The following is a 13,390-nucleotide window of genomic DNA, read 5'->3' on the forward strand; positions in this document are numbered from 1 at the left end:
GTAATTCTCAATGATGGAATCTCATTCTCTAAAGACTCAATATTGTAAATATGAATAACATCCTTGCTGGCAATCGTAGAATCAAAGTCTATCAAGTTCCTCTCAATTTCTCTTGAATCATAAATTTGTCTAATAACTGGAGAATCCAGCTCATGAGAAATATATGAGTTTGAAATCTTATTAATTGTACTAGGTTGAGAATCATAAGTGTTGGGTGATGCGACGCGCTCCCCTGCCCACAAGTGGTTAATTATGTGGTGTTCCATTTTCACTAAAAGTCATGGCTTTTGGTGCAACGACAAATGGGCCCTACAATTGGTATCAGAGCCTGGTTTTGGCTTGGTCATGGGTTCAAATCTCCTCGGTGCCTTCCCAACCTGCATAAGCACCTGGTATGCGCGTCGAGGGGGAGATTGTTGGGTGATGCGACGCGCTCCCCTGCCCATAGGTGGTTAATTATGTGGTGCTCCATGTTCACTAAAAGTCATGGCTTTTGGTGCAACGGCAAATGGGCCCTACAATAAGCATGAATCACATCAATACCCAAATCAACTATAGAAGGCTCTAAAGATAAATCCAATTCATACTTATTTGAATATGCTCTTTCATCATTGTGTTGTATATCTGAATCATTTTGAATTTTTGAAGAAGAAGCTTCATTAACTAGACCATGTCCATCTCCCCAAAGAAGATTAGTAAAAGGGATCAAATCATCACATATATCTTGTTGATCAAGTATATACACTTCCTCATCATCATCATCATTAATATCAAAGATGGGTCCATCATCATTTTCTTCTTTGTAAATCCAATCTCTAACGACACTTCCTTCTTCCACTTCTTCCATAGGAAGTAAAGGTTCAACCAAAGAAACAACCTCACATCCCTCCATTTCACTATTAAGTGTCTTAGATTCTATCACACATTCTACAACTTCTTCAACTGTCTCATCTAAAATTCTATCCAAAGGAATATGTGATTCTGCTAAAATATTATTGATAGTCAAAGTATTAACTCTTGAAATACACATCTCAATTTCATTATGTGCAAATGTAACACATCGATGATATGTGGAAGGAATGACTTTTATTTCATGTATCCAAGGTCTACCTAATAAAATGTTATAAGAAAGGGTACTAGTATCAACCACATGAAATAGAATATCTTTCTCAACTGACTCAATTCGAATAGGTAAAACAACCAATCCTTTAGATTGTCGTTCACTACCATCATAAGCTCTAATAGTAACCTTCTATCTACTATCAATATCTTGTTCTGAATATCCCAACTTTTCAAGTATGTTGAAAGGACAAATATTCAACCCAACACTCCCATCTATCAACACATGTCTAACAAGAGTTTTGTGAATCATGACTTCAATATGTAAGGCAATATTATGTGGATGATTCAAATCCTTATCATTTTCCTTAATTGTAACCATGTTGATAACATTCTCTACATTAGAATATCCATAATTTTGATTAGAATAAGTATAATTCACTTGAGCTTTCCCATTCTTAGATGATTCACCCTTTTCATGCTTAGGCAATGGATCCTTATAAGCTTGATGATCATTATTAGTAGCATGACTGGCACCATCAATTACTAACTTTCCATTATCAATCAAATTCTGAATGTCGTGTTTTAATCTTTGAAAATTTTCTGTAGTATGACCAATTTTTCTCTGATGATATTTACAATAGGCATTATCATCCCAATGCGGACCCTTCATAGGAGGTGGTTGCCAATTCTCAATTAAAGTTAATAGCTTTCCATCAACCAAATCTTCCAAAAAATCCTCATAAGGTCTACCAATATTTGTAAAAGTTCTTCTCTCTTGAGGATTTCTATAATTGTATCTAGAATTTTCTCTATTATTTTGCTAAGAAGATGCTTGAAGTTTCATAGCATGAACACTATCTGATAACTTGTAAACTGCTTGGTCATTAGACTTAGGTGCATCAACTATACCATCATTAACCACATGTTGATTCCCTTTATAAGAAGTACTACTACTCTTATTTCCATTGTTTTTATTATTCTTGTTGCTATTATGCTTGATAATTCCTTGATTTTTCAAAACATCTTCAATATAGAAAGCTATTTCTACCATATTATGAAAATTTTCAAACACCCATTTGCCAATTTTATTTCTCAATTCAGGAACCAAATTACTCACAAGTATTTCAATTTTATCTTTTTCTAAAATTTATCTAGAGTAATGACAACATAACTTTCTCCATCTTTTCAAAAAGGTAACAAAGGTTCTCCTTGATCTTGTTTGAGGTTTCATAAATCCAACATAGAAACTGGTTTTTGAACATTGTAAGAGAAGTGTTGAATAAATTTTTGAACAAGGTCCTCAAAATTATTAAGTGGGGGAGTAATCTTAGTGAACCATTCCATAGCTTGACCCTTTAAACTCCTAGGGAACAATCTCACAAGATAAGCATCTTTATGTGCAAATTCCAAGCTCAAAACATTAAACTGTCTCACATGATCACTAGGGTCTCCATTCCCCTCATACTTATCATAATGAGGAAATTCTATTTTCTTAGGCAATTCAACCTCTAGGATACTCCTCTCATAAGGTAGAGGACAAACACTCTATAGAGAAAATATATTCTTAGGTGTAATTTTATCCATTAGCATCTTCATATTTTTCTCAGTCTATTCTTGAAATGAAGGATTTTGTCTCTTGATATTCTTATTCACATCAAAATCATAAGGTAATTGAACACCTTTTTTGATTAAATCCATGAAGTATTTATCCTTATTAATTTGAATGTATTGATCCATGTACTTGTGAAATTTTGGGTCTTGCTCTAATAAATCATAATCCACACCAAAACCACGTGTCCAAAATTGAGGGTGTTGTTGTGAATTCCTTGGAGGAGGAGACATTTACCTTTGCTGATATCTAGGAGGAGGAGATGGTTTTCTCCTATTTCCCTTAGAATATTGTGAAGGTGACATATGTCTACTAACTCTTAGAGGAGGAGAAGGAGGTGGAGAACCATTACCACCACCAAGCAAAAGTTTCTGACGTGCTATTTCACGAGCTCTCTTTTTTGCCTCACGTTGTATGAATCCATCCATGTAAGCTTATTTTTCTTGTAGAAGACATCTTTCATCATCACCTATAGGAGATATAGGAGGTGGAGAAACATTTCCTTTCTGAGAAAGAATATTCTTAATCATTTGTTGAGAAATATGTTTAGCCATTTTTCTAGCTTGGGCTTTAGTATACATACTATCTTTACTAAACTAACCATTAGGGGTTCTTGGAGTTTTGTTTTGAAATTCTTGAGACCTAGCCAAACTTTCATTTATTTGGTGTGCTACTTATTTCTCTTGCTTCTCCAACTATGCCATCTTTTCCAATTCATTTTGTCTGATTTTATCATCCATTGGGTGAGAAGATTTAGGTGATAATCTAGGAGGAGCAAGAAATGGAGAGTTGTGTTGATTTCCTCCAAAAAAATCATTTGTTGAGGTAGCTCCATCAATATCTTTATGAGTTATGCGAGATCCTAAAGGTTTAACCCCATTTTGCCTCAATAATCTATCATTTATCATGTCATCCATGCTTTTACGTTTACTTCTAGTGAATGCCATGTCTTGCTCAAAAAGTGAAGAGGGCCTAGGTATGTTCAATTTACTAAGATTGCTAAGAGGAGTAAACTCAATTTTCATTTTTCCCTTAGTTGTTTGATCAAAGATAGGTTCTTTTCCTTTACATTTTTGAACAAAGTTAACTTGAGGTTGTTTATCGTGACTCACTTGAAACCTAGTCGTAACCAACATGAGAGAGAAAACACTAGTAAATAGGAAGACTCCAAGAAGCGTTGGTATCACTCTTGGGTAGTAAAGTAATCACTTGTCCAATTAATAAGGTATAATAATGTAATTATCTATCACTCTTGTTAACTTAATAAACCGATAGAGGTCTCACAATTGGTTAACACAATATGCCACTGTTGGTCTCATACTTGTGGAATTACCCAAGAGCCATAATGTTTTGTAATAAAATGTAATAATATGAGATAAATTGATATGTTTAGACAAGTGAATACCCACAATCCAAGGATGAAATCAAAGAATCCTAAAGAAAACTTTCTCCACTAGGGAAATCTCTAACTTTACAAGTTTTGATGTTGGCGACAAGATAAGACAAGACTTACTAACTCAAAGATAGCTATGATGCAAGGATCCATAGTGCCAACAAGTTTAGACACTCAAGATTAGGTCCGCAATGGTCAAATCAACTCAAGAATGACAAAACATGGTTACCCTAGAGTCCAAATGATGAATGATGAATTGTCCTTTTTTAACCAACTAAGATCAATTTCAAATTTATAAATAATAATTAGGCACATAGAACAACAATCAGGGATTTCAAGTAAATGTCTACAAGCAATGGGAAAGGGACAAATCAACCTTGCGCATGAACAAGAATAGTGTCATAGTATGAATCCAATCCCTAAAACCACTATTGTGTATGTTCTCAAAATGTTTTTCAATCACACACATAGTCCTAGAAAAGAAAATTTGGTAGTACTAAGGTTCTTAGTAATGGTCAACTCTATAGCTTTTGCAATCAAGAGTGGAAAAAATCCAATCTCGGTGCACTAGGGTTTTGACATTCCAAGAATGTAATCAATTGAAGATACTAAGGAGATCTAACAATTCAACAAAAGACTACACCTGTGGGGATTTCCCACACAAGAAAATTTGTATAGCGATTGCTACTACCATGTCAATAATGGCTATTATCGCTTGAGGTTCCATCCATGTGGTTGACCCAATAAAGGGAGTGTCTACTACAGTTAACCCTCTCTAATTAAGGAAGACTCACAAAGTTGTACCACAAGGGGACTTGGTTTGGATTCAAGGGTTTCAAGTTTTTGATGTGCCCAAAAGGGAATAGAGCATACTCCTTTGGCCTCTTCACCTCACCCAAACATAGCAAATAAGATTCTTTGACATGCTAATTCAAAATCACCTCACCAACTTTTTGGAAAAGCTAACAACAAATACCACCAATATCTAAAGAGAAAGTACCAATGGATGTTGAGGAAAAACCCAAGTGGAATAGTGAGACAATGACAAATATCCTTCCCTACGTACAAGGGGATCCATTGTCAAGAGGAGCTTCACCTATAAAGAAATAAAATAAAGCTTAGTCCCTCAAGATCACCAAATAGTGTTCATAGGGCCTAATTACTATGTGAAACATATATGCATGCAAGCAAATCTAGATCCAATTTTAGAGCACCAAACGAAGTGTAAATCTATGAAAGCATGTAAAAGCACTCAAGCCAAACACATGAGATGTTCATTTTAGTTCCAAATCCAAATGTTATAGAGATCTAGAAAAATACCTAGTAATCCTTGCAATGCATCTTTTCTTTGTTATACCTTTTGTTTACACTTGAATGCTTGCTTGCAACGAATAAAGCAACAAGAAAAATAAGCAAACACAAGATATGCAATATATATCCAACTTATGCAAAAATAGGGTTAGATTTGAAAAGCTAATTTTTAAGAGTGATAATAACCAGCAAATAACTCAAATGAAATCTCACATCATGCATTGATCCATGTAAAAATTAAATGCAAACTATTTATTAAATGCTCTTTTTTTAATATTGATTTTTGTCCTAGTCATCAAGATTGGACCTATATTATATGAGTTCACATCCAAAACCCTAAATACAAAAAAGAGATCGTTATAAAAAATTAGAGAGCTTTACAAAAATGTCAGAATTTTGTAAAGATCTTTTAATTTGTGCCCTAGAGAGCCATTTTGTCAAAATAAACTAGTTTTTGCAAATCAAATTATTGAGCCTTAATATGATCCCTAAAATCAAAACACAAAGAACTAACCCATTTAGAATTTAGAGACCTTTCCAAAAATACAATTTTTTCTGAAAAATGTGCTAATCTTCTTCCTAAAATGATTTTTCATAAAAAAATAAGAAAAAATTATTAAAAATAAAAATTATCTCAAAAAAATCTAAAAATTGGACAGAAGCTTCTCTGATGTGTCTCCAACTTGCAAAATTTTTTCTAGAACAAAACACCAAGCTGTTTGGGCGATATTATTGAATCTTTGAAATTCTAAGATTTTCTTCCCCAAGCAACTCTACACAAGGGGTTAGCTCCAAAAATATCCAAAACCAACATGAAAGAGGTGGGTCGCCCCATGGTGGGTACCGCAAATGTGTGTGAAAAAAGTGGACAAATATGCAAGCACACTTCTATGAATCCTTATACTTGAAATCCTTTAAAATAACACCATGAAAGTTCAAGATCTCAAGAATCAACTCATAGCTTCCTATCATCAATTTGCAAAGACCTTCAAAGGTTTGTATTGGTGGCTCTCATATGAACATTAGCCTTAGTCTACACAAGTACATCCAATGAATAGAAGATTCAAATGATCATGAACATGCAAGATATCTCCAAGTCTCCAAGAAAGCTTCAAAAAATGTCTATCATAATGGTAGCATAAGAAGTCATGATCTTCTCATAAGAATGCTCCAAGTCCTCAAGGAAATCGGATGAAAGCTCCAAATAATGGTGATAATAAAATTGTCTCTTCCAAAATGAAGAAAGGAGGTCTCCTTATATACCAAAGCCAAGAGGCATTCCCAAATTGGAGGGAAAATGAAAATGAAATGAAAAGGTGTGACCCACATAAGAGAATGTGCAATTAGCATTTAATTAAGAGATGTGGAGTGTAAAACTCCATAAAAATTATAAGATGAGGGGTGTTTCTATTTAATTTAAACGTAAAATAATCCCTTTTCTTATAAAATAAAGTGTGTAACATTTATTTAATTATTTCTTTTAAAATAATAATTGTTGCACATAAAATTAAGTGAGGAGGGGTTTTATTTAATTAAAAGGGAGCAAATTCCATTAATTAAATAATACAAAAATCAAGATGATCCAACCATTTATTTAAAATCAATTAAATAAATTAACTCTAATTTAATCAAGGACATTGATGCAAAATAATAATGATTAATTAAATAATTCAATTAAATTGAATAATTCAAATAATTTAATTTGATCAAAGGAAATGGTGATATTAATATTGATTCAAACTTGAGATAAATTATGAAACTGAGGCACATAGTCAAGGTGACCATTTTAGGGTACATACAGTAGGTACTAGACATCAATTTCCCTGAATTGTTAGGATGAGCGTGCCTTATCACAATAACTCAATGGTAAGAATAAGAAGATAATGATCAGGTGCAATCCCAACCATAGCTTAAACACTTGTCCTATAGGGAGGACTTGTATCTAACTCTCTACCCCTTTGTATACCCATGAGTTTATCTTTGAGTGTGTTGTTTGAGTTTGGTTTTGAATGGTTTTGCTTATGTTGATTTGACTATGTTATTTATTTGGTATAAGGTTTAACTATGATATTTAGATAAATCACATAATATTAAAATTATTAAATACTATTTAAATAAAATGAAGAATTATAATAACATGATATTTATTTATTTTATTATAAAAAAAAAAAATCTATTTTATAAAAAGATAGTAAATAAATAAAGAATATTTATTTATTTAATATTAAAAAAAGGAAAACAAATAAATTGTGTATTTTTTCTTTAAAAAATTAAAGTGATTTTATTTATTTTTAAAAATATAAGAAAACAAAGAAAAACTATTATTTTATTTTAGTTGAGTTACCTTCTTTTGTAAGTTTACTCATTTTCGAAATTTTATTTTTATTACTTTTATTTATTTATTTTTCTTTATTAAGGGGTCATTTTGGTCGTTTTGAGAGAGAAGATTTTTGGAGAATAATAAGATAATTTAGGCCAAAGATTTTAGAAGATAAGTTATAGGTTATACATTCAAAATTTGAAGTAATTTTTGTTTTCAAAGCTTGGAAGTGAAGTCTACAATTCAATTTCCTTGTTCTTCTTAACAAATCAACTTGATGTTTGAAGGTAGGGGTTTTCAAATCTCTTTGTAATTTCTGTTCGAAAGATTGTATTGTTTGTATTTTCTTGATTGTGAATTTAGCTTTAAATTTGAATGAGGACCTTTGATTTTCTGGCATATAGAGATTAGTAGATTTTTATTAAAAAATGTGTTTATGACATAATTGATATTATGAGAAAGTTTGTTTGGAAACCTTAGGAGAGAAGATTTAAAAGAAATTATGTCACCAGTATTTATAATTATTATTTTCTATTTTATATAAATTTAATTAAAATATATAGTTATATTCTTGATTATGAATAAATTTATTTGTAGTTACTTGTGTGCCAGTTTGAGGGTTTAAAACATGTGATTTTGGTATAAATTTTATTTAATATATTTTATCAAAAATTTAAAGATACTTTTAGACATCTATTTGGATTTTATTTAACACATAAAAATCATATATGATTTTTTTTTTATGAACATGTTCAAATATTGACTTTCATGCTAAAACTAGGCCTATTTGAGCTTGATTTTTCAATTAGAGACACACGAACAGTCACATATAACTTTTGAAAAATATATATTTAGGAAAATATCTTCTTTGTGATTATAAATATGTATATTATGAATACTTTTCTTGATTTTCATGAAGATCCAATAGTTCAAACAAAAGTTACTCTCTTTCTTCTAAACTGGTAACCTTCAAATTTGAATAGTGTTGCTAGGAAGATTCATATTTTATGTAGAGCCTCCCATGTTTGCATTTTGTACCTTGCTATATTTTGGTTTAGAGAGAGACTTTGATATTCATGTTAGATGACATTCGAGATGACCTAATTGTTAGATACTATATTTTGATTGCCAGTATCATAGATGTTAGATACTATGTTGTTTAGTTTGATCATATCTGCATGATGATGCTTATTGATGTGGCATGATGCTTTATGATGATATTTGGTTATTTTGTATTCAAAAAGATAATATGTTTATGATTATATGATGGACTTATTGTATTTTGGATACTTGGATTTGATGCTATGGTTATTTACTTCATTCTTTCTTTGTGATGTTTTATGATGTAGTGAGTGATTTATATAGATGATTTTAATGTGATTAAATAAATGGCTATTTAATGTGATTTAATGCTTTTATCATTTCAGCTATATTATTATATGCAATTAAACTTGATCGTGTTGTTAAGTGTCCATGATTTATATCCTTGATAGTGATACATGGAGTTAGTGATTTGACTATTCTTACCTAGCCAATGTCGTCCCTGTATGGTTGATGTATCTTATTTTAATTGATTAATTAAACCCTCTAGTCTTTTAATAAATATGGATTCATTTGTATTATGTGATTAGATTCATGAGCATGTCTGTGCACTTAGAGGTTCACATTTGTCACGAAAGTTATTAAGGAAATTTGTGATTTGATAGTTTAAGGGAATTTTATATTTGATTTCATTATTTTAATTCTCGACAGCTTTGCCATAGTTGAATTCCATTTAATTGGAATTTTCTAATTTTTTCTAGGTTGAAAAGGGTTATTTTAGTGGGTTAGTTAAGTTCCTAATATTATATTCCACTTTTAAAAAGTGAATATATATCCCAAAAGAGAATTATTTCCTCACTTCTCATTTGCGAAATAGGAATTTGGAGAGTGAATTCCAAAATCATCTCTGAAGGATTTACCGTTATGTTCTTTGTAGGAGTTACATGTGTGGGATCATTGTGAAGTTGAGCTCATTGGATCTAGCTCGGGGAAACCTTCATTTGCTAGGATTTTTGATGGTGATTACAAGGCGATTATTTTATCACACACATTCTTGTTTTAGCCCTTTTGGCTGCTAGGTAGGGCTCTCCCATTTTATTATTTTTGCTTCATTTTGGAGTTTGTTTCTAATAGTAAACTAGTTGGAGGTTGATAACTACAATTCCTCTCCATTTTTGCATGCTAGCTCTCCCAGTTGGATGGGTATGAGCAACTGTAGCTTTTTGGACTTGGGGGTTTGGGGTTTGGGGTGGTTATGCTGGCCATTTTTGCATACAGACTCCAAACCCAGACTTTATTTGATAATTGTCACTTTTGTACCCAATGGCATAATGGGTTGTAATTTTGAGGTTTTCAAGCTTTTTTGGTTTTTGCCTGAGTTTGTGTGCCATCAATTTTCTTAGGTTTTCTTGGCATTAAAGTGGGTCATGGATCTATATTATTTGTAAGGATATCTATTTGAACCTAGATGTATTTTATTGCTTTGGGATTTGTGCAAAATTTTTACTCTCAGATATAGGCCGATTGAGTGATTTTGTTATACTTGTGATTTTTCTACTTCTCATCTGGCCCTTGCTATTTATGATCTTTGTGTTGTTGGTGTGCCCACACACGAACATGTGCATGTACATTTTTTGGGTCCTTGCAAGGCCTGAACTCCCTATTGACATTAGTGGAGTTATGATTCATTGGGGTTGGGTTGGGAAACTGCATTCCCTATGACCACTCATCACGTGATGAGCACAAGTATGTAGGGTAAAGGTGTGAAGGGGATTCTCTTGTTATCCCAATTACATTTTGACAAGGTAACGTGAAGAAATTTTCTAAATAAGTGAGAAATAAATAAATTACTAGGTAATAAAACTAAGATAATTAAAATGTGAGTATCTGGCAGTTGATTTGAGGGTACAAGCTTGGTAGTATATTCAAGGGCAAGTGTCTATACGGTTACCTTCTAAGGACATAGTATGATAGCCTCCTGAGGGAGAGTTTCCACATGATGTTTGGCTTGGGCTCCATGATGTCAATCAATCTACTCTCCACTAGAGTCCCTACATAGTATTCCCACATAGTGTCTAACTAGGATCTGTTGTATTTCATTATCTCATGATCTTGGATTCATTCCTCTATACTATTTTGCATGAGTGTTAGCCATGGATGATTGTCTTGTGTGTGTTTGAGGTTGTATCACTATCTCCATTAGCATGGAGGGAGTGGAGCTATGGGTTCCATGTGGTTGGGAGGCATAGCTACCTTTACCATTGTTAGGGACCAACATATAGAGTTGGCCTTTCTCCCTATTTAGTTCTAGAGCTAGATGCTTACATGGTTCTCTGTATCATTCAGAGTATGTTTCCCTATGATTTATTTTATTTCAGTTTATAGATATAGTTGATTTATGATCAAGTATGCTAACTATGATGTTACTTTTCACATGATTACTAGATGCTATGGATTAGATTATTATATGGTTGATTCATACTTTCTAGCATGCTTATCTATTTTGTATTCATTTGAGTGTTCAAGCTCAATATTTGTGGATTCAGTACTCCCCAGTGTGGAGGAATTATTCTACTTTACTTTTCTTGTTTTGCTTTTCCTTTTCCTATTGTCAAACCTCATGATAGAGAGAGGATTCCTCACACAAGAATGCATTCTCTCACATGAGGAAATCCTTCTCTCATTTGGAGCGCAGTGAATTCTTACACAAGATTATACTCTCTTGCACAAGGAGGTATTCTCTCACGTGAGCCTGGAGGGCTACGTTTCTTCATTCAACAATCAAGGAATATCTCCACTAATCTTCGAGAAACATAAATTGGTGTTCTAGGTATCCTTTATGGTTGCACACCTTTATAGGTTTTTATAGAGAGTCTAGGTTTTGTAACTATTAAACTTTCATAATCAGTTGAACATGTTAGTAAGTAGTGACACTTGAAGATTGTTGGATGTATGGATTGTTTGGTTAAGTCTTCCATTGTGATCTTTTGATTGATTGTATGTTGATGTGTTTGAATCCATGCTTGTTCTTAAAAAAAAATTCTATTGGCTTTTATCTATCCTTTTTCCAAGGATCTCCGAGCAGGGCATTACATCCGGTATCAAAGCCCATTTTGCAACATTAGGATCTCTATGTTATGTTCCCACCATGATATTGTTTTGATTACATATAATGGTATCTTATTTTAGCTTATGCTTATGATACTTATGTTGTTGCATATGTTTCTAAACCTTATCTTATTTCTCCTTTAGTGATGCCTCCTGCATGTAGACCTAGTGGTCAGGTTAGCAAGTGATAGAATGAAAATGAAGAAGAGCACCATGAGGAAGAATGTCAAGGAGTTGGGGAAGGACAAGATGATAACAATCAAGGTGATTTAAGGGCATTGTTTCCTTTGTTACAAGAGATTATATCTCAGTTGGGACCTTGAGTTAAGGAAAACCAACATGACCATGGCCAAGAAGAGTGATCTCACCATGGAGATTCCTACATGTCAGAGCATAGAGAGAAAGAGGAACATTAGCATGAGCATTCTTGCACACCACTTGGTGGTAGAGGTCACCATTAGAGAAGTCGCGACTATGATGGTGAGGATTTCATCCATATGAACATGATGAAATCTCTTTAATAGTCTAAAATGCCATACTTTGATGGTAAGGGAGGTGGCCTTAGGGCTGAAACTTGGTTACTTGATGTGGAATGTTGCTTTTCCATGCATCCATATGCAAGAAAATTGAGATCCTATTGTATGATCATGTAGATGAGAGACACGCATCTATTTAGTGAAACATTAAGTGGTAGAAGCTCTAGATTAGTATAGCAGATCTCACTTAGGATATCTTTGAGGAGATGTACCTCACCCATGCCTTGAGTGCTTGTATAGGCTAAGGATGGGAATGGAATGATACCTAGTGAGAGTTATGACTAGGTTTCCTCATCTTCATGAGAGGTTATTTTGGTTCCACATGTGTCATGTTGAGGTTTTGAGGTCCAGAGTGATTAGTCTAGGGTAACTCAATGCTTGAGGGTCCAGGGTCTAATAAGAGACCAATCTAGGGCAACTCAAGTAGTTTGACTATGTGATGAAACTCCCTAGTATGTAGCCTAAGTCTCCTCCATAGATTTTGTATTTGCCTCTAGTGGTGCAATTAATGGTGTTGTACTTATTGTTGGATGTATTTATTGTTGGTATTTACTTTCATTGATGGTGATTGGTGATTCATGGTGATGGTAATTTTGACATGTGCCTTCTGACATGAGGTGGATATCTTTTGTGGACTTTATCTTTTGATTTTGGCACTCGATATATACTTGGTATATGTATGTTGAATTGGTGTGTGGTGTTGGTTTTGAATGAGTGTTCATTCAACTTTGCTTATATTTTCTTCTTAAATAATTTGTGTTACCCTTGAGGTAGATTTCACTATTAGGATTCCTTTCCTAGGAATGTTTTATGGTTTTATTAGTCATATGTGGATAATTCATTATCTTCCCTACACGGTGGGAGTGGAAGCTTGACTAGGTAACCATGCAATCGAGAAGTAGTGATTTCTTACCATTTGGGTCCCCCTTGGATTTATAGATGTTGAAAGGTTGATGATGCAATTGTACCTTTATCATTCTTATCCCTATCTTGGAGACTTCTATTTAGTT

The sequence above is a fragment of the Cupressus sempervirens genome, chromosome 8, assembly GCF_028749045.1.
Source record: "Cupressus sempervirens isolate cs-2001-9-10 chromosome 8, ASM2874904v1, whole genome shotgun sequence".
Taxonomy (NCBI): Eukaryota; Viridiplantae; Streptophyta; class Pinopsida; order Cupressales; family Cupressaceae; genus Cupressus; species Cupressus sempervirens.